This window comes from Orcinus orca, chromosome 14 (assembly GCF_937001465.1).
Source record: "Orcinus orca chromosome 14, mOrcOrc1.1, whole genome shotgun sequence".
Taxonomy (NCBI): Eukaryota; Metazoa; Chordata; class Mammalia; order Artiodactyla; family Delphinidae; genus Orcinus; species Orcinus orca.
Window position 1 is genome coordinate 4,779,226 of NC_064572.1, and position 27,114 is coordinate 4,806,339.

At 42.7% G+C, this 27,114-nt stretch overlaps 1 pseudogene; it reads right to left on the reverse strand.

Moving 5' to 3' along the window:
- Positions 1-21,467: 21,467 nt before the first annotated feature.
- LOC125961029 (malignant T-cell-amplified sequence 1-like) lies at positions 21,468-22,015 on the reverse strand (annotated as a pseudogene).
- Positions 22,016-27,114: the final 5,099 nt, after the last annotated feature.

The window sequence follows — 27,114 nt, forward strand, 5'->3', positions numbered from 1 at the left end:
CTTGACAAGCTGTGATCAGGACATGTCTCCCTTTTTTTCCCCTAGAAGCCATCCCCATTCCTATGCCTTCCCTGAGTCTCAGCCGAATGTGACTGGTGGTGGCTGGCTCCTGTGCTCTATAGACGAATTCTGAGTAAATAAGGCTTGTCTCATTTTGGGAGTGGGGGGTCTTTGTTCATTTGTACAGAGCTTAGAGTGGGAACCAAATCAAGCAATGAGGATAATATGTGTTTCCAATTATTTTTCAAAAACGTATTACTCACCGGTTTTCAAGTTGAGATAGAAATCATATACCATAAAATGCCCTTCGAACACTCTAGAGTTTAGTGATTTATTGTCTGTTTACAAAGTTGTGCAACCATCATCACTATCTGATCCAGAATACTTTATCTCCCTACAAAGACACCTAGGACCTCTTAAACAGTCACTTCCTAGTTCCCTGCCCCACAGCCGTAGGCAACTAACTGTGTGCTTTTCATCCCTGTGGACTTGCTTTTTCTGTATATTTCAAGTACATGGATTTATACAACTGTGACCTTTGTGTCTGGCTTCCTATACAGTGCCATGTGTTTGAGGCTAATCCATGTTTTATCATGTGATTAATTCCTCTCTTTGGCCCAGACCTTTCCTTTGTAAGTCCTTAAGATACACACACAGGAAATTCCCTGGCGGTCCAGTGGTTAGGACTCCACCACCCTCTCTCTTTCAAGGGCCCTGGTTCCATCCCTATGGGGGAACTAAAATCCTACAAGCTGCGCAGTGTGGCAAAAGGAAAAAAAATAAACACACACACACACAAACACACCATTTGCACCAAAAATGCTACCATTTTTATTTAATTTGGAAAATAGAGTACCAAAATTGCTATTGTAACCATTTTATGCAGACAGTTCCAGGGCCCAAAATTGCCCCACCAACCCAGAGCTGCCAGCAAGCACACAGGACACAAGCCCAGCCGTGCTGCCCTTACTCAGAACTCTGCACACACCCTTTCCAAGACTCCACCAATTTGTGCCACCATCCAGTGGCCAAAGAGGTCACCAACTGTGCAAGAGGAGGGGGGCAGCAGTGGCAAAGGGAGAGAGAGATGAAAGGAGAGACAATTGGCAAAGCCTACAGCACTGGGCATCCCAGTCGGTCTCACCACCAAGTACTAGCCAGCCTCAACCCTGCTCAGCTTCTGAGCTAAGAAGCTGGCAGTTGACTTCATGGTGATGCGGACCTGGATGGTGGCAGCCCAGACCAGGCACCCAATACCCCATGCTGTGCAGCCCTGCCATGCCACCTCTACTCCCCTGCCCATGTCAGAGCCCTGTGTCCCCAGACTCCTGTGGGCAAACTGCTCCTGACACACCCTCAGCCATCTGGTGGCCAGGCCACCAGGCTGTGACTCTGAGTTCCCAGGAGATTGTTTTCAGTCAGGGTATGTGGCCAGTGGTAAGAGGGCCTGGGCAGCTGGAAGTGACAGGAGGAAAGCCCAGTCTTCTGTAATTCAATGCTGCCCTGACACTGACTGACAGTGTCTCTCTGATGCCTTCATGGCTCCCTCTGGATATTCCACCCACACAGCCATATTCCAGGCTGGGATGCCAGGGGAAGCACTAACAGGGTGGCAGCATCCCCCAGTGACCAACGCCAGGCACTCGGTCTCCACCATCTCTGGACGCTCATGTACGTAGCCTCACTATCACATTCCTTGATATTAAAAACAAGGGATCCAAGGCACCGAAGACTTGTCGTAGGTCAGGATGAGAGCTTAGAACTGAAGCCTAGTGACTTCTAATGCTGTCCCCTAAGGTGACGCCATCTGCCAGGAGACACGTCCACCTCCAGGTAATCACAATCAGTCTAGTTCAGTACAAAGAGGGACAGGTGTGTCACTGTGGGGACGGGGTGGAAACTTCCCCCCTCTGCTTCTGTTTCGCTACTTGCTGCTGCCCGGGGGGCCCAAGCCAAGTCCTCCTCAATATCCTATATTATTATATCATCCTGTTTTGACTCAGACACCACAGGAGGATGCCTGCCCCTCAGGGTATAATTTTCTCAATTTTGATTAGTACAGCCATGAAATGTTTTCAAAGTGTTAAAGTACACAAAATATAAAATTCTTCCAGGCCATTGAAGTTCTACATGAGGTAAGGGTGAAATAAGTTCCGTTGAGCTCCTAGTCCTGGAAGGAGGGAAGGAGGAGGAAGAAAGAATTAAACTTTGGTGAACTTACTCTACACATGGCCTGTGTTTAATCCTTTTATCTATTCAGTTACTTAGTCATCACAGTTTTTCAAGATGTTTCTCTCTCTGGCCCAGTGTGTTCACAGAGCTCACAGGCTGGAGAGTTTCTCAAAGAATGATCACAACACTGGGGGCGGTGGGGTTCCAGATGAGGCCAGAGGCAAGCAGGAGAAGGTGTGTAGATCAAGAAGGGCTTCGTGGAGAAGGTGACATCTGAAGAGGCTCTACAAGAATGAGTTCTCATCTAGCCAAAGACTGGCATTGAGCAGGACCCAAGTACAAGATCAATAAATGAGTGGATAGATACACTAATGCATGCCATCCCCCTAACACAGACAAGGAGGTCTGGCCCACTGAGGATTTGCAAAGCTTGGAAACAGGGAACACGGGGTGATCAGTGGGGAGGGGCTAGAGCGTGATGCCTGCTCACTCCCTTTATGGGTGTCTTGACACATCGATGCCCTGTGTTCTGCCTTCTCAGGGAGCCCTCGTCTGTCCTCTGTTCTGGGATACTGCCTGTCATCCCCAGCAACAACTACCTGTGTGGCCTCAGTGATCCCATGTGTAATTGTGCTCATCTCAAAGGGAATTATTGACGAGGGAGAGGGTGGTGGGCAGCTCAATATAGAAAGGTGGAAGGAGAGAATGACAGGGAGTCCTGCATCAATGGGATCATGGGGTGGGATGCAAGGGAGTGGGGGAGGGGGCAGAGGTCGTGTCTTAGAGCTTGAGGGTGGGGCCATCAAGGGGTTCCCTCACTGATAGTGATTCCACAAGAGGAGACAAGGGATGAACTCAGTTTGGGACCTAGGACTTTGAGAAGCCTGTGGGAATTTCGGGTGGGGATGACAGGTGAGCTACGCATAGAAAACGAGGGTGTGGCAGAGGGGCAGGATCAGAGCTTTGACCCAGATGAGATGGGGAGGAAGTGGAGCGGAAGGGGCCTGAGGACACTGGGGAAGTTTGTTAACTGTAGTCATCATGGGGGTTCAGTCCACAGCCTGCTAGCTGCTAACAGAGTGTTGGGCCTAAGATCACATGTTTCCATTTTGAAACTCTGGAGTAGAATTTGCTGATCACTGGAATTGAATTTACCAGTTGGTGTGATCAAACTCAAGCTAATGAGCTAGGAAAATGAAATCAAGGCTTACAAATAAAAGCAAAACAGACTGAGCACAAGACAAGTATCCCAGCTAAAAGCTAAGTCTCTCAAACATGCAGCCCATGGTGACTTCAGGGCCTTTGCACTTGCTATTCTCTCAGCCTAGAACACTGTGTCCTCTACATGTTTGCTCCCTAAGCTTCTTCAGGAATTTTCAAAAGTTTACTTTCCTTTTCTTTATGGTACATATCACCTCCTGATATTGTGTACCTCTATTTTTTAATCTGTTTTCCCCATGAGTCTGTCACCTGCATGTGAATTGGGATCTCCCTCCACCTGTTTCACCCACTGCTGTTGTCTGGTGACTGGACCAGGTCAGCACACAGTAGGGCCTCAGTGAATGTGTGCCATGTGCTGGGTGAGGAAGCACTGAATGTATAGCGGGGATAGCTGCGGGTCATAGAGAATTGCCCTTGATTGAGAATGAAGTGTTCAGAAGGACAATCTGCTCAAGGTCTTGGTATCTTGTTCTTCTGGAAATTTCTCATGGTTATTGTAAAGATGCAAAACTAGACCCAGGGAAAGCCGCTGCTGTCCTGATTTGGGGACAGCCTTAGATATGCTATGCTGCTACTTCCCAGAGCTGAGGTCACATGGGTGGGTGTCAGGTCCAAGCGTCTCAGGGGCATTTCATCTCCTCCCAAACTCTCCTCCCATTGATGTAAGAAATGCCGTGTTCAGTACACCTGTGACCAATACCTTTCAATTGATGGAGGCTGGGCTGTGGTAGTAGGATTTCCAACCCGAAAGACCTCATTCCCCTCTGTAAAACTTAAAAAGCTCTTTCCTCCAACCTGGGTCCATCCAAGCCCCACCCATTCCTCACATCCTGCATCTCAAGAGAGTTTCTGCATCTTCATTCAGCAAATGAGACCCCACTAGGTGTTAGGGGCTGGGGCTCATCCAAGGACCGAAACCTCATGTGATGAGTAAATGTCCTCGTGTGTGGATAGAAACCTGTGGGCGTCTTCTGGGACTGCTAGGAGCCTCCTATCTTTCTGTGCTCTCAGATTATGAACGCTGCAAAGCTGAGCCCTGATTGTGCTAACTCCTACCCACCCGTCCGCTCACGCTGAACGTCACAGAGATGCTCTAGTGTATTAGACAAAGCTCAGATCCTGCTTAGAATTGCAAGGCCCTTAGGAATACAGTGCCAAGGAAGCAGCAATCATGTCCCTGGTTGGTCCCTAGCAGCGTCATTCTCCTCTGCTTGCTATTGTCCAATGACCAAAAAAAGTTGTTTTATGTGTTTTGCACAGTTTCTAATTGTTTATATTGAGGACAACTCCCACACAATTTCCTCCTTCATGGAAGGTTCTGGAATTATCTTTTTTCATGTGCTTCACCTTCTGGACTCCGAGAGCGCAGCGAGACTGTATTGGGCCCTGACATCTGTTGCCCAGTTGTAGCATTCATCACAGAATCTTCGTGGTGGTTTATCTAAAAAGGCAGCCACGTTCAATTCCTTCCTTCCTTATACAAAACGAGGCACCCCACCCCGAGGAGACAAGCGGTCTGTTTCTCCAAACTCCTACATCTGACCTGGCCTGTGAATGCTTTGACCCATAGAGAGTTGCAGAGGTGACTTTGGGCCAGTCCTTAACCGGCCTTATAAGAGATCTGACCACTGACCCTTTCTTTAATCAGACTGCTGCTCATACAATGTGGTCCATGGAAACACAGGCTCTGCTGCGAGGAAACCAAGCCACGTGCGGAGGTCAAGTGCACACTCTGGCCCCCAGCACAGGTGACCCCCAGCCAGCCCTGTGAGGGGCCTGCTGGAGCCTCTCAGTGACACTGCCCCATCTGCCCTCCAACTGCAGCAGCACGAGGAGCTCTAAGCAAGAAGCATGCAATTAAACACACACAGCCCACAGAACTAGCAGTGATAATAATAAATTATATTTCAAACCACTAAGTTTTGTAATAGTTTGTTACATAGCAGTAATAAACCCGACTATTTCTAGGACAATCCCTTGAAGCAAAATATAACCTGAAAATCAACTATAAATTCCACTAAAAAAAAAAAAAAGTAAAATAAAATTCTACTGAGTAAAATTTTAAAATCACTGGCTTTATTTGAAGATTTATGAATCAGGCAGGATCCAATTTAGCAGATAGAAAGAAGCTCTGAGGAGTTGCACAAAATGAAAGACGCTTATAAGCAGAAGGGAGATGAAACAAGGAAGCTGTTCTGGGCAAAGCTTCGTGTGGGTTATTGCAAGGTTTCTTTGCATTAGCGGATGGCAGCGGTCTCCCAGGCAGATGGCTTAGCTAGTACTGATCACAGGATTCCTGACCCTCTGGATTACGGTTCCATTTCTGGAGGAGCCGAAACTGCATTTAAGTCGCAGTTTGATGACATTGTTCTTACTAAGCAACTCCTTTGGGGCTGTTGTCTTGATTTTAACTGTCCCCTGAGGACAGCAACAAGGTTTATCATTGTTGAGTCCTTGTGTTAGGCACAATGAATGGCATATTCATTCGTCAAAATGCTGATCCAACATCTGCTGTGTGCCAGGCCTGTGCTGGGGGAAGGGATTCGCAGTCCCGAGAAGACAGAGACTCTCTCAACAAGGAAATCACAAAAAGGCACGTTCCGGGCTATGATACCAGCTGCTCATTCAGTGCTTATGGAGTCTCTACCTCGGGCTCCACACTGATCTGGGCTGTAGGCCACGCAGAGAATAAAATATACAAAAACAAGAACAATTTAAAAAGAAACAACCCTGCTGCTGCTCCCATGGAGCTGACGCTGCGGAGGGGGACAGACAATAAGCAGAACAGCGTGTAGAAGGGTTGGCGCTGTGCAGGGAAGAGCAGGCCTCAGGGGAAGCAGGAGAGCAGGGCGGGGGAGGGGCTGGGGTGGCAGGGAAAGGGGACAGCGGTGGCAGAGGAGCTCGTAGGACTGGGACCCCGTGAGGAGAGTTCCTCCAGGTGAGGCAGCCACAGTGGGTGCTGACAGGGCCGGCCCTGGGTGCAGTGCAGCAATGAGGTGGGTGATGACTGGGACACATGGGCGGGGGAGGCTGACACTGCAGATGCACAGGCAGGGGACGTGTCTCTGAGGACGGGACGTTTAAGCTCCTCCCTAGTGTGGACCAAGTATCTATGTTCTGTAAACCTGACGCTTTAACATCTCCTCACATGAACATGCTGGGCTCGCCTTGTTCTAGACAAGCCAGTGCCAAGCCCGGGTCCCCTTGCCTCGGCCCCTGGGTCCCTACTCTCCCGCCTCCCTGGATTCAGAACTGCTCCCAGGCCTGCTTTTGAAATACAAACCGATCCATCCAGAGCCCTCACCATCCACCTCCCCTGTGGCTCTCACACTGGGGGCCACTATCTCCCTTCCCTCAACACCCAGACACCAGGGACAGCCCCTGACATCCTACAGGCTACTCAGTCCTGAATCTACTCGCCATCCTCACTGTTCCTTCCTGGGGAATCACAGAAATAACACTTGTCACGAATTCCCCTCCCTCCCTCTGCCTGCTGACCAATGTGCGGCCTGTCCCCTCCTCTTGGAAGCTGCAAGTAACCAACCATCTTTTTAGAGACAGTCATCTAGTGATCCGTTGACCTTACCTTACCTCATATTCCCTATCAATAAACTATATTTTAAACCAGTCCCGAAAGAGAACACACTCTGTACATAATTAAGCATGAACAAATAAAGAACAAATGAACTATGGAACTTTTTATAATGTTCTCAATAACTTGAATATTTTATTATATATTAGGCTGTCTTTTCAACATAAAATTGTGGGTCCATAAGACTGGAGAGTACATGAGAAGTTACATGGACAAGACAAGACACCTGGGAATTCCCATACACCTGCACTTGAATGGGGAGCTCAGGCCAACGCTTGAGTTGAGTTCCGCTTTGTGGGTGGATGACGCAATTGGAAATTTTTGTTTTTCCAAATTAAGCTTTTAAATGTATTGGTTTAGCAGAGGAGTTAGTTCTAAACTCATCTTTCCAGCAACATTCAAGTGACAACAGACGTAAGATGGTCTGTGCCCTGAGTTATTTATTTAGAATCTGCACGTATCATCAGGGAAACAGCACAGCACATTTCAAAACAAGCTATGTGTTTAGGAGAGAGCCGGGGTTCACGCTGTGGTGGAAAGAACAAGACCGTATCCCCGGAAAATATTAGCTCCAGATTCCTTTTGTTGGGAGCATCCATCTTCACCCATTAGATTTCCAGAGAAGCACCGGGAAAGGATATTGGATTGCTGCTGAGCTTGGCATCTGCCCACCCCCCCCCCCATGAAACAGAGAGCTGAAAGTATCAGACAGCTGTAGTCCTTGGAGCAGCCTGACCCATGACAAGTGCAGAGAGGAGCCCCTTCCACGATTCCTGTATTGGTTAGAGTTCAGTTGCTGCAACACACCGACCCCCCCCCACCACGTAATTACGCCAAATAGAAGTTTGCATCTCTCTCACATTCTGATCTGGAGGCAGGCAGTCCTGTGCTGCTCTGGCAAGGCTACTTCAGGAAGCTTCTCTGTCATCCCTGTTGCTCTGTCATCATAGGGGAGTTGGCCTCCTCCGGGGTGGACGTGGGGCAGGATGGAGCTACAGTTTCAGTGTGAAGTAGGACAGAGGGAGAAGGAGAAAGTAAGGCCTGCCTGTCCTATGTAGGAAATATCCTAGAAGTTGCACAAATTTCTTTCCTTCCATCTTGGAGGGAGAGCTTAGTCTCACAAACAACCCAGCTGCACAGGAGGCCGGGAACGTCTGTAGCCTCGGGCAGCCCTGCACTTAGTTAAATATCGAATGTTCAGTTGCTCTAAGAGAGAAGTGGGCCAGGGTGTTGGGAGCCAAATGGTTGTCTCTGCCCCCCGCCCCCACAGGTTTCAATGTTTTCTCTCATCACCCACCCCCTCCCTAACAGAGTTCGAGTTTTATGAGAGTTTTTCCAGACAAATCACATTAAATCATAGTTCAGGACCCAGCTGAAAATCATCAGCCTGTGGGTGCTTTTCATTAGGATCACTGGCAAATTGCTGGTGGAACTCCGTTACTAACTGTCTCTGGCTAGGGGAGGCGACAGGGCAGGGTAGTGGCAGAACAATAGTAAAGTACAAAGTGGGAGCAACAGGGTGACAGGCAGAGGCTTCAAACCCCAGGAGGAAAATAAACACAGACACACTCCTGTATTCAACCCTCAAAATAATTTGTAGGGAAGAAACAGCTACAATTAAGTAAAATCATATCTAAACACTTAAAATTATCCTCCTTAGAATTTCTCTTAGAATTTTCATTAGTCAGAATCTCCATAAACACTTGATCCAGATGTGAAAGTAACTTTTTTTTTTTTTGTATATGTAACTAGCAAGGTGTCAGAAAAAAATGCAAATGTAAACGTGGTGAGGATGCAGTGAGACCAGCACTCTTAGATTCTGGATTGGAAAAATGTAGATGGTACCACTTTTTTCTGGAGCATCATTTGGTAATATGCATTAAAAATTGTAAAATATTTATGGTGTTTGAGCTAGTAATTTTCCTTCTGGGAATTCATATAAAGATAATAATCAGAGACGCTGACAAAGATTTAGGTACAAGTGTTTACCAAATAACTGGAAAGATATTCCATGTTCATACATTGGAAGAATTAATGTTGGCAACATTTCCATTCTCCCCAAGGCAATCTACACACAGATTTAATGTAATAAAAATAGTTAATGTAACGTATCAAATTTCCAATGACATTATTCACAAAAATAGGAAAAACAATCTTAAGATTTGTGTGGAACCACAGAGGACTCTGAATAGCTAAAGCAATCCTGAGAAAGAAGAACAAAGTTGGAGGAATCACACTTCTTGCTTTCAACTTACAATGCAAAGCTATAGTTATCAAAACAGTATAATACTTGCATCAACATAGACACACAGACCAAAGGAACAGAATGGAGAGCTCTAAAATAAATCCCTGCATGTACAGTCAACTAATGTCTGACAACAGGGCCAAGAATACTCAATGGAGAAAGGATAGTCTCTCAATAAATTGTGTTTGAAAAACTGGCAGCCACATGCAAATATGTAAAACTGGATGTGCATGTTGTCCCACTTATAAAAATCAACTGAAAGTGCATTAAAGAAACATTTAATATCTGGAACCATAAAACTCCTACAATAATATATAGGGGACTGGCTCCTTCACACCGGTCTTTGCAATTTTTTTTTTTTGTATTTGACACCAAAAACAAAGAAAACAAAAGCCAAAATAAACAGGTGCGAGTACATAAAATTAAAAGGTTTCTACACTGCAAGGGAAACCATCAACAAAGTGAAAAGGCACACTATGTAATGGGAGAAAGTATTTGCAAATATGTAATAAGGGGTTAATATGCCGATTGTATAAAAACCCACACAAGTCAATAGCAAAACAACAATAACAAAAACAATTTAGTTAAAAAATGAGCAGAAGAACTGGATAGATATTTTTCCAAAGAAGACATGCAAATGGGCAACAATACATGAAAAGATGTTCAACATCAGTAATCATCAGGGAAATAAAAATCAAAGCCACAGTGAGATGTCACCTCACACCCGTTAGGATGGCTGCCCTCAAAAGCACAAAAGAGGGCTTCCCTAGTGGCGCAGTGGTTGAGAGTCCGCCTGCCGATGCAGGGGAGACGGGTTCGTGTCCCTGTCCGGGAAGATCCCACATGCCGCGGAGCAGCTGGGCCCGTGAGACATGGCCACTGAGCCTGCGCGTCCGGAGCCTGTGCTCCGCAACAGGAGAGGCCACAACAGTGAGAGGCCCGCATACCGCAAATAAAAAAAAAAAAAAAAAAGCACAAAAGAATGAGTGTTAGCTAAGATGTGGAGAAAAGAAATCCTCGTGCACTTGTACGTGGGATGTAAATTGGTGCAGCCACTCTGGAAAAGAGTATGAAGGTTTCTTGATTATAGCACAATAAAGCTGAAAAAAATCTGTTGTAAAATGAAAAACAACAACAAATAACCCAAAACCACAGGGCTTGTGGGGAAATGGGTTTAGGGCCCAATACTCAAAAACTGTCATTGGTACATTAAAAAATAAGGACCTGCTAGGGACTGAATATTTCTGTCCCCTGAAAATTACTATTTTGAAGACCAATTCCCAATGTGATGTTATTTGGAAGTTATGTGATGTTAGTTCAGGAAGTAATTGAGTCAGGAGAGTGGAGCTGTCATCAATGGGATTAGTGCCCTTATAAAAAGACACCCGAGAGCTTGCTTTCTCTGCTTTTCACCCAGAGAATACCTCTCCAGGAAACAGCTCTCACCAGACAAGTGCTGCCACCTTGATCTTGGACTCCCCAGCCTCCAGAACTGTGAGAAATAAATCTTTGTGTCAAAACCACACAGTCTGTGGTATATTTGTTACAGCAGCCCAAACTAAGACAAACCCTAATAAAAATGGTAGTGTAATTATATGTGCTAAATGGTTAAATATTCACCCACAACAAATATGGCACTTTAACTTGAAAAGGGCCTGCAGTTTGCTGGTTAATCTGGGTGGCAGAAGGGTTGCAGCTGGTGGGTGATTGTGAAGCAGTGAGAGAAGGGTGATTTGAAATGCCATAAAAAGCTGTAACGTCTGATGTGAGTGGGGTAGCTGTTTGAGGTGTGTGCAAGTGTGTGTTTTGTGTTTTTCCACCTGGCTAGGTTCCTCTGGGTGCAGCTGTGCATTCATTCACCAACTGTTTCTCTGGATAAAATTACATGTGAACACAAGTGAGATTCAGAATATGTTCAAATTGTTCCCTGTATGTCAGGCATGTTAGAGCAATACTTATTGCAACTCTGACAATGTATTACTATCTTTCTCCAAGATGGCTATGAAACAGCATATATGACCTTTAATCTGGGGCTCCCAAAGGATCACGAACTGCAGGTTGAAGGAATTGAAGAAACGGGATTTAAACAATTATTTTTAAATAATTAATGTAATACATTATGGAAAAAAGGAGTACTAAGGTTTAAAGCTTACCTTGGCTTCCATGTTCCGTTGAGTCATTTTCTCTTAATGAATTCAGTTCTCAGATTATGCAACCAAAAATCTTTAGGCTTTTGTATAGTTAAATATAGAATATTATAATATAATGCTAATGTAGTATGAGCTTCAATAGGTGTGGAGAACAACATTTTGAAATATGAAAATCCATAAAGCAGGGTTAGTATTTCCATAGGCACCATAGTCTGTGCTGTCTAACTTTAGATTTAGAAAAATAATGACCCTGACTATCTGAGATGGTTAAAGCCAGTTTTTCAACTTTTCTTGTGGTGGGGCCCCACACTGTCTTAACATCTTCAACTTACATTGATTAAACAACTCTAAACTAAATGCACTTCAAGAAATATCAATAAATCTTTACCTAATTAAAAATAATATCCCAGAAATTTTCATCTATATTTTGGATGCTTCAGCGTTTTTAAATTGGTTTTTACCCTGATTATGTGAGTAATGTGTGGTCAAAATTTATAAAGTACCAAGAAAATAAGAATTATGCACATCTCTATCGCAAAGAAAGAGCTAGTAAGAGTTTTATATATTTACACTCCTCATAAACTCACATGTAAATATTGTTGATTTCCCCCTCTCTCCATATATATATAATGTAATGTAATATATAATTTTTGGAGCAATGCATTGAAAGAATGCAAGATGGGGCATCTGATTTGCAGATGACACAACCCATCTTCCAGGCCTGCTCTAAGGATTTAAATTAGATTCCCAAAGTTACGGGTTCAACATATGTAACACATAATGTAAATAGTAGCTGCTGTGATACATTTATTGACCTGTATTTAAGTATCTTCATAGACATTATGATAATGCCTGAATAATGTTATGTCAGGAACCTGGGCAATATAGTTTAACCATTTCCTTGCTAGTTAGAGTCTAGATTTAGGGCTCTTCACACTTTTTCCATCTTAAAAGTAAACTATTTGAATACCTTTTCTATGTACAAACACGTTGCCATATCATTTTTCCCCCGTTAGTAGTAGAATTCTAAGGATGGAATTACAAGAGGTTTATTATCACCTCTTTAAAAACTGCTTTCTAGAAATGTAGCAATTTAAGTATGTGGCTGTTCACCACTTTTGATTTAATTGTGCCATGTTTTGAAAGTTTTCCTAAAGGTAGAAAAGATTGTACTATTTTTCACTTGTGAGATCAATGTTTTATGTTGGTATTTTTATTTAATCAAAGGAATTTTCTGTGCACACCATTCATGTGTGTGTTTTAGATCTGCTTTATTCTTTCTGTTTAAATCAATTTGCATTAATGTTTTAATTTTTTAAAACTAATAGTTTATTTTAAAAAAATAGTTTAAACGTATTAACTTATACAAATATTAACCTCTTGAACTTTCCAATTTTTATGTAATTTTTCTTCTATCCTTTATATGTTTGAGATTTTCCCATCTAGAAACCATATACATCTATATATTTTTTTAAAATAAAACCCTGTTTGAATGTATATCAATATATATTTTATGTTTTGAGTGAAGATGTAAATACTTTTTAAAGAAAACTAACTACCCAATTTTTCATCACCACTTATTGTATGCTCCATAATGGCTTCTATTGACTGTAATACCTTTATCATATAGGCTCTCACCCTTGAATCTACATTTACGGTAACGCTAGTCTCAGCTACGAACTGGCACTTGTCATCTACCTCCACAAGGATTAAATCATGTGCTGGTGCAGCTGCTGCAGCCGCTGACCTTCAACACTCCCTGAAAGGAGTTCCGGGTGGAGAGCAGAAATGAGGCACTCTGTGCTCGGGGGAAACTGGCAGGACAACTCTTCAGAGAGTTAGATACTTTCAGGAGAAGATTTTATGAGCCCAATTCTTGTATCCCCTCATATCTAGAAAAACACTAAGATCTTTCATGGTGAGGTCTGCTCTCAAGACTAGCAGCAACCTTCGCGAGACTAACAGAAACATTCTGCAAATAATATATGTTCTCAATTGCATATACTCCTCATTCACCAAAATCACATATATACTGATCTTCCCCCCTGCCTCTTTGGAGTAGTTTCTCAGAGCTCTCTGAAATGCAGTCTCCTGGGCTATACTCCTCATTTTGCCCCAAATAAATCTTAACTTGCAACTCTCACGTTGTGCATTTTTTTTAAAGTCGACACTAGTTTACCATTTTCTGTATTAGAACCACACTCTTAATTTAGCTTTATATATATAATTAGTAAGGCACATTTCACTCATTCTCTTCAAAAAAAAATTCTAGCTTGACTTTCAACTAAACCTTAATCACTTTCTTAACAACATGCTAGGATTTTGATTGGAAGTTTATTAGAATTAAAATCGAGAAAGGTAGATCTCTCTATAGTATTTGGTGCTCTACAGAATCATGGTATTTTCTCTCTTTTTTTTTTTTTGGTCTTTTTAAATGGTATTTTGTAAATTTGATTTTTTTCTACTTATTCATTCTCTATATTCCTTTAAAATATGTTTATTTTAAATTTTAGTTGCTTTTTTATGAAAGAGATTTATACATATGTTTTCTATATCTTAAAAGTAGAAAGTCAGCTGTTTTGTGCACTCTTTATGATTCTTGTCCATTGAACTGTTATATTTTTAAGGATTTTCAGTGCCGTTTCATTAACTATTGGGAAATCTCATAATTTCTGAAAATGTCCTTTAGCATTCAACAATTCATATATTATTAATTAGTATTTTAATAAGATAGGATTTTAAAAATTGGGGTATAGTTGCTTTACAATGTTGTGTTAGTTTCTGCTGTACTGCAAAGTGAATCAGGTATATGTATGCATATATCCCCTCTTTTTTGGATTTCCTTTTCATTTAGGTCTCCACAGTGCATTGAGTAGAGTTCCCTGTGCTATACAGCAGGTTCTCATTAGTTATCTATTTTATACATAGTAGTGTATGTATGTCAATCCCAATCTCCCAATTCTTCCCACCTCCCTTTTCCCCCCTTGGTGTCCATACATCTGTTCTCTATGTCTGTGTCTCTACTTCTGCTTTGGAAATAGGTTCATCTGTACCATTTTTATAGATTCCACATATATCCGTTAATATACGATATTTGTTTTTCTCTTTCTAACTTACTTCACTCTGTATGACAGTCTCTAGGTACATCCACGTCTCTACAAATGACCCAATTTCATTCCTTTTACTGGCTGAATAATATTCCATTTATATATGTACTACATCTTCTTTATCCATTCATCTGTTGATGGAGACTTAGGTTGCTTCCATGCCCTTTCTATAGTAAATAGTGCTGCAATGAACATTGGGGTGCATGTGTCTTTTTGAATTATGCTTTTCTCAGGGTGTACGCCCAGTAGTGGGATTTCTGGGTCATATGATAGTTCTATTTTTAGATTTTTAAGGAATGGCCATATTGTTTTTCATAGTGCCTGTATCAATGTACATTCACACCAACACATAAAATTGGTGTGTGGTTTTGTTTTGCACCATTTATGTCTGATATCAGGGTTAAATTATTTTCACAAAATACAGATTTCCTCTATTCTTCTATTCTTGATTCTCTGAAACTATTTGTTACTTTTGTAGTCAGCTGTATTTTTTTTTTACTTGTATAACCCATACATGATTTTCAGAAGTAATTGTTGAAAAACCTTATTTTATGTGCTTTCTAGCTTATTTTTCTTTTGTTTTAGTTGTTCTAAATATTGCTCTTCAGAATTCATATTTTTCCAGAAAGTAGTCAATTTCTTGAATATTCTAATGTAGTTGCAGTATATATATATGTGTGTGTGTGTGTGTGTGTGTGTGTGTGTGTGTGTGTGTGTGTGTATCTGACCTGGGGTCTCACACAAGGCCCCTAAATCCCTTGGAGTTTCCTGGGTGATAGAAGTGGGGCTTTTTTCTATGTTTTTTAAAGTGCTAATTTAAATTTTTTTTCTGGTAGGAAATGATTACTTGCATATCACTTAGACCCTTTAAAGTCTCATTTTTAAGGTTTGTTAATGCAGTTCTAGAGTATCCTAGAGTATCCTTTATTCTACGGCTTGTGATTAGTTCCACTTCTAATATGCACAATTTCTGGTGTCTTAATTGAATGCCCCATGTATTCAAGGAGGTTTCTTCACTCTGGCTGGTGAGGATTCTCAGCCATACATGAACTTTGGAAATTATTTAATGTACAGTTCTCCAGTAATTGTTCTTTCTGCAGATATTGTTCCTTCCCAGCCTTGTGAAATTTCACCTGTGTGTGCTCAGATTAGTACTCGACAGAGACTCAGAGGGATAATCAGGCAGTGGTGGAGTTCTCTCTCTGGGTAGCTCCTTCCTTTTGGATGCCCTGCCCCACAAATTATCGCCCCCTGGACCTCCCAACTCACTGTGTTCTCTCCCTTGCTCTTCCCTTGGAGTCCCTTCCTCTCAGTTCACCTGTAATTTCTCGGCCACTGAAAGTACTTGCATCTAACTCTGTCTTCTCCTGCTCCTATGTAAAGTCTCAGTAGCATCTTCCCCTGAATGATGACCATGGATGAAACCTAAATCCTCTTCTCCCTCCCCAGCTACTCTAAACTCCCCTCTGGATGTCTCCTCTCATCCAGGCTCAGTGAGTCAGAATCATCCATGATCCATTTTTTCATACGCAACAAGATGTCTGGCCATGTTGAGTGTTTCTTCAGTGGAGTGGGTTCAGCAATGATGGACAAAGAGAGACGAACAGACAGCAGTTAGAGATCATGTCAGGCTGTGGTGGGCATGAGAATGAATGACACTGCTAAGAAGAGGAACAGATTATAGAGAAGTCACAAGGGTAGAAGAGGTTGGAAAATGTTTTCAAACACAGATCGGGGAGAAATCTGGTAGAGGAGAGGTTGAATTTATAATAAAATAAAGAGAAATGACCACTTCTAGGTTCCTCAGAAAAACTCAGTACCTGCTATCTTACTGGTAACATCTTATCAAATGTTATTTCAGTTAGAAATACTTTAGGCTACAAATCCTTTAGAAACTATCCTATACAGATTTTAGCTGTAGAATAACATAGGCCAAAGTTATGCATTGCAGCATTGTAATGTCAAAACATGGTTGAATATTAGTGTTTATCCCAATATGGACTGGCAACATGCATTATAGTACATCATCCACTCAGTGGACTGCTTTGTAGGAAACAACGTCCTGATAGAAGATTTTTTCCCCAGATATTTTTCAACTGAATATAAGGAAGATGTAATGAAACATTATACAACTACTTATGTATTAAAATGTGGAGTGAAGGAAAATATATATTCACATTTTCTTGTATACCCATAAAAAGACACTCTGGAATGATACCTGGAAAATCAACCACAGTGGCTGACTTTGAAGACAGGGGTCCTGGGCAAGGGCGGGTGGCAGAATACAACATAAAGTATTTAATATTTATAGGTTCTTGAACCTTCTACACATATTATCAACTTCTCATAAATATGGACATTAAATTCTTTTTAAATCTCTAAAGATTAAAAGTTATAGCACGATTTCTACCAACTGAATGAAAGTCCAATTTGTTTTTCCAGAAAGATTATCCGGCTTCCCTAAAATGTCTACTCATGAGAATTTTCTGCTGGCTTTTGCTTCTTTTCTTTCACTTTGGAAGCAGTTTCCTGATTCATAATCCTTTGTGTTCTTCCTTTCAAAGAACATCTACCGCTGCTAATTTTATGAGTTAAGCTTGATCTAATTTTCTTACCTTTTCCCCCATTTTTCCCTATGAAAAGGCTCTGTACATTCATTATCAGTTGAGACAATACTTAGATAATTCATAAGGCTAGGAGGACAATTATTTGCCTTAATACTTGAATTCTTTCTCTGCATCTGACATATAAATAATGCCAGTAAGATATTGTATAAAACCGTTGACTTTATTATAATAAGAAACATTAGTCAGGAGACCATATCTTAAGCCTGATTGTAAAACCAGCAGCCATGTTAACAGTGAGGGGATGTGAGGGGATATTTGATGTGGAAGAGAGGAGAGCTCTCTTCAGAGGTTTAAAGGGTGTTTAAAAGCATGTAGAGCTAGGCCCAGTGGATGGACCATTTGGGAGTCACTCCCAGGGATACACAGGAGAGAGTCCTGAGCATCTCGAGTGCTGCACAATGCGGTGGTCTGGAGTGGTGGCTGTGGACCCCTCTGTAGATCAGTAGAGAAGAAAGTTTCAGCCTTGTGTCTGTACAAGTCTGTACAAGGCGATCTGGCCTTCAAAAAAGAAATTTGACTAAATCGCATATGGTCTCAGCTCTAATAATAAGATCTTTTCTTGAATCCATTTCTTTTTCCTCTCAAATTCTCAAACCTGAGTAGTTATTCTGCATGAGACAATTCTCTTTTAATTCCATTCTTCAGTCTCAAATTTTGTAGCTTATCTTCAGTAAGTACCTGTCCATCTTTATTCTTTAGACAAGATAAGCAAGAGGGTCATTTTCTTATCAGACTTTAAAGGAAAACAAATACCTTTCATTTTGACTTTCTAAGGTTCTAAATGTATTTCATGTTCCCACAGTAGTATCCTCAGTCCTGAGTTTGTGGCATTTTTACCCACTTCAGACATGACTCTGCGGAGTGAATTGGTGGTGGAACCTGACAGACCACTGGGATTTTGAACTCTTGGCAGTTAGATCTCCGTTTATAGAAGTGTTAACAACCAATGGAACAATCAGCATACAGTCCAGGGTTACAGGGGTGACAGCTGCGAGAAGGCGACCTATGGATGACAGAAGAGATCGGCCTTCTGACAAGAAGTTGCATTTCACTGCGAGGCAAAGAGAAAGTGTCTGCAGATACAGAGATGCCATCAACAGGGAGCAGGAAAACTTCACCCAGATCTGTTATCAGCAAAAACGTCAGAAGTCAGTCATTCCCTGGGCTTATTTGTGCTTCCTGTTTCTCCACTCCCTTGTGCTTCGAGACTGCTCTGCTGAGTTGATATCCTCCTCTATGCTTTTTCTAAATCTCCTTCTGGGCCAGGAGGATGTAGGAAGCAGAGGTGCTCTGTGGTGGATCTGCTTCCTATAACACGTCTGACCGCCTTGCAGCTGGGACAGTACGCATGCTGAGTGCCGACCTGCCTTCCCACGGGTGTGGCTGGGGTAGGACCACAGGTCTGAATGGGGAGGGGAGGGTGGTAGGGGTGCGTTTGTTTTCTTTCACTCCCAGGTCAGGAGATCTTAATCTGAGGGGCTTAGGGAGCCCAGGGAGCCTGTGGCCTCCCTGAAGTCATGTATAAAATGTGTTTCTGCACAGGTTTTTATTCAAATAATATTAAATGCCCTGGATTTACCCTTTCAGAATATTTTAACACTGTTCCTAGTCTGTAGAGATCCTTGTGCACTGGAGTAGAACATAGCTGCAGTGATTTCAACACATTTCCATTGTGAACAGTACCTAGTAAAGTAAGCTTTCTGAGTCAAGAGCCAGTGGTGGCTGAAAAGGTTTAAAAACCTTCTATGAAGTGTCTAGAATCGGGAGTGTTTGATCTGCACTCTACTGGAACATTTTAAGGTCTAATACTTTGTTTTCCACTTGTGAGCAGCTAGGTCAAGTTTTTTGTTCCCCCAGACAAGAAAACCTAAATATATAAAGTCTATGTGTCTGGCCAGGGTCAAAGGACAAACTAATTTAGAGATGGTCACAGGCAGACTTTTCTCATTACCATAATTAAAGTGGCAAAGAGTATTTATGACACAAACCCTAAACGCATTTAATTATTGGATAATCTCGATCTACAGAGAGGCAAAGTCTCTTCCTGTGGTTATTTGTAAATACTTCATACAGATCTATTTAAATGGCTTTGTGCTCTTCTAGGATTATTCTCCCGTGACAATGGCCAGGACTTAATGCACTTATGCACAAAACTATTTAGGTTCCTGCTCAAGTGTGGTAAACTGGTTAACAACAAACCAAACCAGTGAACTGTTTTTTAAACTGGCTGATGGTGCCACCTACTGTCCAGTCTGTAGAAATGAGCTGGGACTGGAACCTGAGCCTTATCTACTGAGAGCCACAGAAACTAGGATATGAAGGGGAATTAGACTCAAGTCTAATTATACTTTCTAATTATACTCTATTTATAATGAGTTACATAAATAGTTATATTTATACCCTCTCCCCAACATTCCCAATCTCAGGTTACAGAAAATAAAACATTAGAAAATTATTTTAAATTGTGGCAGATGTAGGAAACAGTATCAGGCTATCATGTGCTTTCTGTAGATGCAGGTTATCCAGTACCAAAATGCCTTTAGGGTTCTGCATCAAACATGCTCTTTGTCATTTCAACTCCTAGTGATGTCCGAAGCCCCGAGCCCCCTGAGTAGCGGTCCCTGCTGTGGACTCGACTGTATTTACTTTACACTGTGTTGAACAGATGACAGAAAATAAAAAGCTCTAAAAAGGAGGAAGATTTCAGGTAAGCAAAAATAGTATTTTAAAATATTGATTTGGGTATTTTGTTTTTAATGGGCCAATCCATGATAGAACAGGCCCAGATGAGTTTTGAAAATAAAATGTATATTTTCTTCCCTGGAGAGATACTGGCAGCCAAGTTAATTAAAACATATGCTTTCTAGGAACCGGGCATAAATTCTCACTTAGTTTAGACAAATAACTGATTTCCAAGCTGGCTTAAACCCAGCGAGTGCTCAAGGAATGTTCTAGTGACTGCTGTGCAGTGAGGGTTTTATTATTTGTGCTTCGAGTGTGTTCTGTCTCTAATCCTTAAATAAAAACCCATTCTCTTCCACGTAACTTACTATTTGACTTGACTCTAGGCTGTATGACAAGACATTTCTGTTATCACATGTAAAATTGTGCGTGTGTGCGCGTGTTTTTAAATACAAACAGTGTACACTCTTGTTCAAGTTCATCCTGAGTTCCAAGTACACACACAAAAAAACTCTGAATACTTCAGAGTAAAAGTACAATTTCTCGTTCACACGTATCAAGGTATCCATGGTTCATTTGTATATATTCTGACAACTTAGAAAAAAATTTTTCAAATATACTTTTATTTACTCACAGATAATAAAGTTTCATTTTTACTTGTCTTAAATACTGTGTGTTGCCTTGCAGCTTGCTTTTGTCAGGTAACAGCATGACTTTGAGGTGTCACCATTTCCTGCTTTGGGGTTTTCCACTGCTATTTGAGAACACTGCAGAAAGCTTTCCACAGAACCACATAATACTGCTATAAGCATATCCAGGTTCATATTTCATTTCTATATCTCACCTTCATGCTAATAACAATATGCATAATTAAACGTTTCTAAGTTTTCAGAGATAATTTTCTTTAAAGTGAATATAAAGCCCAGTCACCAAGCAGTTTCTGTAGTGTCTTGTCTTATTCTAGTTTCGTCTTGAATTCCTTAAAACTTTGAGGCGAAAACTTCGTTGTAAACTTTAGGTTAAACTGTAGGTTATCTCTAGCACAGTTAATTCCATTACTGACATCGGTGGTAATAACCCGTTTTCAGATTAATGCTACTAAAAATATCTAGTACATTAATGACAAAAACAAAGTTATTACAAGTCAGTTCATAGCATGAGGCTTTGGAAGTCCGCAGGAGCCGGGAGCTGCCTGTCCGTGTGTAGGGGCTGAGGCATCTCATCGTCTCCCTTCTCCACCATGAAGGGCTGAGAGGGGCTCTGACTCCGCAGGGATGTCGAGAGGAAAACCCTCCAGCCAGTTCAGTGCCCCTACACTTGACTCTTCCATGCTCGGTCCTGTCCAGACGCTCACATGAGGGCACCTCAGGTGACACACTGAGAATTCAGTCCCATTTGTCTTCTCGCAGCCCCACCAGCACACTGGCTGGGTCATGAAGCTCTTTTGGGAGAGTTGTAGCCTGATGGCCAGGAGAGGACACAGGGGCAGCTGGTCTGCACTCTTTCCGAGCAAGGCGGCAACAGTTGTTTGTTTCTTGGGTTCTCTTTTCTGCATGTGTAGAATTTATTCAGCATAATCACAGGGACGTTGTAGTCATGCTGTCACACACACACACAAACACAGATATTGCACCACATCCATGTGGAGCCCAAGTGCATTCCATCTGAGACTTACTTATATGCTTTTACGTGCCACAGCCCACCTTTTATATAATACATGTTTCAATGCCAGTTGCTGTGTTGACTTTCTCAGCATCATCTGCAGACATCTTCACGACTGCAGCACCCAGAGCAAGCTGTTTTCCTTCTGCCTCAATTGCAACAATCCTATCTGCTGCAGCGGAGCAAAGCTTAGCTCCTCGAGAAGCTAAGTGTAGACACGTGATATCAACTCCTTTGAGTACAAATTTGATGGCTCCTTTATCCACCTGTTGGTGTGGAAAAAGGGTCTTTTTTTATCTCTTTCTGTGTGGAATAACCTTGGGGTTGGATAAAAAGACCCTCTCTTTTTCTAAATAGAATAACTCTCCAGTCACTGTAAAGATTTCTTTCTGTTCATAGCGTACCACTCTTTTAACTGGTTCCTTCTTAGGCACGATTGGATGAAGCCATGGGTCAATGCCTGGGAAAGGTTCTACTTGTTCTTAATACCCATAATAGCAGGTTTTCCACTGGATGTAGCTGAACACATTTTCTTTTTAATCAAATTTCTTGAACATGTTTAAAGGTGAAGGGGTGATGATAGGGAAAGGCCGGGAATGGCCAAAAATAGACTTAGCAAGGATCCCGCAGACCCCCTACACCTGGAAGGCAAAAGGGATGGTGGCAGCTGGGGTCGTTACTCACAGGTGATGCATCTGGCCGCATTTTTCCAGCTCTGGGGAAATCTCACTCCTTCTGCTCCTTCAACTACTTCCTCCGACTATTCATATGAGCACTGAGGCAATTTGGGGTGTTCTTTGGGGTTACCAATTTCTCCCTAGGGCTGGTAGCTGAAAGGGTGGAAGTTGAGCAGTAAGAAGGGACCAAGCACTCATTCTCGTTGCAAGAACAGGATGGAGGGGCGGCACCTGGTCTACACAGGGACGGTTGGCCTTTTCTGCAGGCTCACAGGGATCAGAAGAGTGTGGGCTTCAAAGCTCAGGGGCATCCTCCTGAATTCCACTACCAAGTTAGGGTCCCTCTCACGGCGCTAACGTCCCACGGGCTAGCAGACCTCTGGTGAGTGGCTGACTAAGCTCGTCTGGGACTTGGAGCCTGGCTACTTTAACTAATAAATTGTTGATGAAAATAATCAATAAACAATCTATAATAGGAATAGAAAATCATCTGATTTGAGCCAAACTGTGGACTATAGCCTGGAAGACAACCCCTAAGTTAGCTCTGATGAACTGTCCCAGGTAAGCATGGTTTTCAGCAACGTTTTATATATTGTCAGAACAAGAACATTAAACAAGTCAGGGATACATTCCTTTAAGGTTTCAGGGAAAAAACAAAAACAAAACAAACAAACAAAAAACAGATCAGCTCATACACAGCAAGTCAGCATGGCCTTTGCACCTGGGAAATGAGGCTTATTATTGAAGGAGTTTCAGCATTGGCGTCCCAGGAAGGGAGGCATTTCATCTTTATTTTTAACATGGACAGTCTTTACTTCTGGTCAATGCACTCTTTTCTTTAATAATTAAAGCAGAAGCACAATGTATGTTTGATAGGCCACACGCAGGCTGTTCTAGTATGCATAACACTCAAGTTAACTCCTGTATAAGCCAGACGACATCCCCATACCTCAATATGTGAAAATATCTTTATCAAATTCCTGGGTCTGGGTGGGGGGTTCAGCTTTTTCTGCTTTCTTTCTACCCGGAAGCTCCTCTTCTTGTTTCGATGGTGACTAGCAATTACTACCCTGTCACCTGTGAGAGTTTGCACACCTGGACCATCGCCTATTCCAGACACTATGGGTGCCCCACCTAGCCCGTGGAGGGGTCCTTGCTACTTCCAACTGTGGAGCAGTCTAGCTCCCAATTCCCCCTCATCACTGCTTTCCCCCCGTCACAAGTCAGTTTCTCTGGAAGGGAATGTTAACATGGATTTTGGCAAGCAGAATACAACTTAGGTGTCAACCTCTGTGACAGGGCAGAGAGGGAGCAGGATTGGCCAGATGGCATAGTTGAGCAGGTGTCCGGCCACGAGGAAGCATTGGCTCAGCCCATGGGGACTCTGAAGCATATGTGGCCATCACAGGTGTTGTAAGTGCCCCTCTGCACTTGACCATTGGGTGTGGCAGCCCTGAGAGGGTCCCATGCATGGGTGAGGCTGCCTGAGGGGATCTTGGCTGGAAGTTGCCTGTTGATGGCACTCCAGCAGCTGGGCAGTGAGTGTTTTCTGGGCCAGAGGTGTGGGTGGCACATCCGTGTGCACCCTGAGTGGTGCCCCATATATTAGAGATGAGTAAGTGGGGAACACGTTAGAGATATTTGTCTTGTCATCTTCACCCTGCTGCACCACATAACATGCTACACTACCTGATTCTCGTGGTAAACAGTCATGATGATTAAATTTCTTTAACTTCATTTTGAATTATTACTGTAAAATAGATTGTTTCCTAATATTTACTACATATTCTGGTAGCAAAGTCTCACTATTATCAGTAAAATTAGTTTAGGTTCATTGTGAGTTGTTACCCTGGAGGCTATTGAAATAATGAGGATTCTATTTTCTCACATTGTATAATCTAAGTAGATACACGCTGTTGATGCAGGCACACAGAGGGGCACATCTGGGGGAATATATTAAACAAACATGACATTAAACACACTTTAGGTAAAGGCATCTTGGGGCCTTGGGCCAAATACCACTAAGGGATGGAAGACTTCGAGTCAGCTTTGCACAGAAGTATCCAAAAATAGCCTGAAGATACTACACAAGGAAAGCCTATTTTTTAGTTTGTCATAATTCCATCACAGGGCAAGTCTTGGTGAGTCTTTTGTTGTTGTCGTTTTGGTTCTCCTTGCAATCTACTGGTGCCACTTGAGAAAAAATTTTCAGCTGGAGGAATTTTTCCTCAATCCCCTATCCCCAGAGGACTAGTGGATGTAACCGGAGACATTCTGGGTTGTCACGCCTGAGGAGATGCTAGTGGGCAGAGGCCAGGGCTGCTGCTCAACATCACAGAACTCACGGGACAGCTCCCACAGCGAAAAGTTATCCAGCTCAGAATGTCGTTAATCCCCAGGTTGAGAAATCTTGCCCTAGAGCAAGAGCAAAGGGCTTAAATATCACAAAATGTGCCTTCTGAACTTTTTGAGCAGAGTATTGGACTAAAACCTCTATACAAAAAGTGAATAGACTTGTTGAGGTTAGTGCCACTGTGACAACTCTTGTTGAAAGTCACCCCCACGTGATACTGTACCTCTCATGAGCTTTCAGTGTAGTTGAGCTTTAAAAGCCTGACACAAGTCTGGAACAACTTTGATATTTCTCACTTGGTCTATGCAAAACTCTAGGAGGAGAAGCTAAAAGGATCATATTATCAGGGGGAAAGCAACATGCAGATGAAACAAGCTGTGAGAGCTTTAGCCCCCACCACAGGCAGTGAGGTCTCTGGAGCTCAGCTGCAGTCACAAGCTGTGTGAAGCAGCTTAGGAGTAGATGCTTGTGCAGTTTAGCCTCCTTGTCCCCAATAAATATTCATTCAATGCCTGCTACATGCCAGACACGGAAATGTCACAGCCCAGTCTCAAGCAGCACCGCTGTAAGCCTGGACACTCAGGACGTGTTATAGGTTCTGTGATAGACACCAGAAGCAGCCTCAGTTGAGGAGAGCACAGAACACAGAGTAGCCACTGCAGAGGATCTAATTTGTAAACCTTGCAGCTACAAGGGTCCTGCTCACGTGTGAAGCCAAAGAAGTGCCTGATGAATGGCTGATATCCTTACACTGAGTTTACCAAGCAAAGCTGCCCGTCTGGGGGGCTGAGAGAGCAGCCCCGTGAAGGACGTGGTAGAGCTGCCGCCACAGCTGCCTGGTCCCACCGCCCACACTCGGCCAGCTTCCTCACCTCACCTCTCACTTCGTTCATCCTTTTGGCTGAATGAAGACATGTCTCTATCTGACTTTTCTCTGGCATTTCTCATTTGTCTGGATGGTTAATCAATAACATTTTAAAAGTAGTTGGACAATTTTGACCATATTAGGCATTTTGCAGGTGTTTCTACCTCTAGTCCCTGTTTACTCTGCCATCTGGAATACAATGACAGCTAATAAATTTCCCAGTGACCAATCTTTGCAAATCTGAGTAGAAATTAGAAACCTCTAAAGCTGTAGTAAATTGAGTGTATGAGAATAGGCTCAATGAAGTTCTGAATATATTTAGTCACGCCAACCTTATCAGGGGAGTTTTTTTCTTATTGTATTTTTGGGCTATATCTTAAAACAACGCACAGCCTGTGCTTAGGTGGCTAGACTTAGCAAACTACAATAGGTGCTACCATGCATACCCGGGGAAAGTCAGAGTCGCCTTTCGTTGTCCTGCACATCCGACCACCTGGCGAGGGGAGAATAACAGCAGGGAAAGTCTCCAGTGACAGCAGGTACCCAGTTATCACAGCTCTAAAAGGAGGAAGATTGGGCAAGACCAACTCACTGGCTGCAGGGAAGTTGTCTACGACTGGCTGTGGCCCCCAGCCAACCTGATAGCAGGCCTGAGAGCCTCAATGAAGGGAAAGAAAAGAGAGACAGGAGGGAGGAGAACAGTGGGGGAGGGTGAAATTCACCTCCAGGTGTCAAAAAACAAGTGTCACGGCAGAGACTGGGGGGGAGAGGGGGTCCGGTGGGAGGAGCCGGTGAAGAAATACCTGGAGGACGCTTCCTCCCCTCTCCACTCCAGACGGGGCGCAGGGGGCAGGCGACAGTGTTTGCATCCACTCACCTCACTAAGAATGTGCACTTCAAGCTGGTCTTGAGAACACACCTCATTCTTCACTGTGACTGCAGGTTGGGTCTTCTCTGCCCACCTCCCCCTCACATTTCCCTTTGCCCTGAAGTCTTCATTTTTTCAGGCAAACAGTCTGGCTCAGTGGGCAGAGCTGAGCACCCAGGAGGCAAATCCTGACTCACAGGTGTAATATATATTCATATTAATAACTTATTTATATTTATTAATTTAATTTATTATAATAAAATAATACTATATAAATAAATGTACATATAATGTAAATAAAATGTTAAATATGATATACTAATATTATTTTAATATATCAACACTATATGTTCATATTAATCATACATAGGCTGATTTAGTTAGTGACATCCTTGGCATGAAGAAAAGCGAAGACTATAGAAATCAGAAGAACTGAGAACTTTGAAGATCTTTGAGAGAACTCCATGCCCACGATGTAAATGGAGAGAAGTATGTGAAGGGCTCCTGGCCAGGGCTGCTCACAGAGATATTCTAGGCTCCTTGTTTACTGGGTCAAGAGTGAATCAGGGTGCCCCAGATGTCTGGATAAAAGCAGGAGCCTAGGGCCCAGGGGCCAGCCCCCGTGGACAATGCCTGTCCTTCTTTCACCACATTGCAGTGGCCCAGCCTGCCCGCGCATCACCTCCTCACTTACACTCCTGTGAACAAACGTTACCACTTCTCCTACACAATGAAGTGTGCATGTTGCAGAAGAATTGGCACCTACCAAATAGTGACGAACATCTTGACACTACGGAGAGAGGGAGAAGGAGAGATAGATGGACAAATAGGTAAGCATGCCACAGTTTTAGACTATAATGTAAGATTTATGAAAATAGAAAGTAATGTTAAAA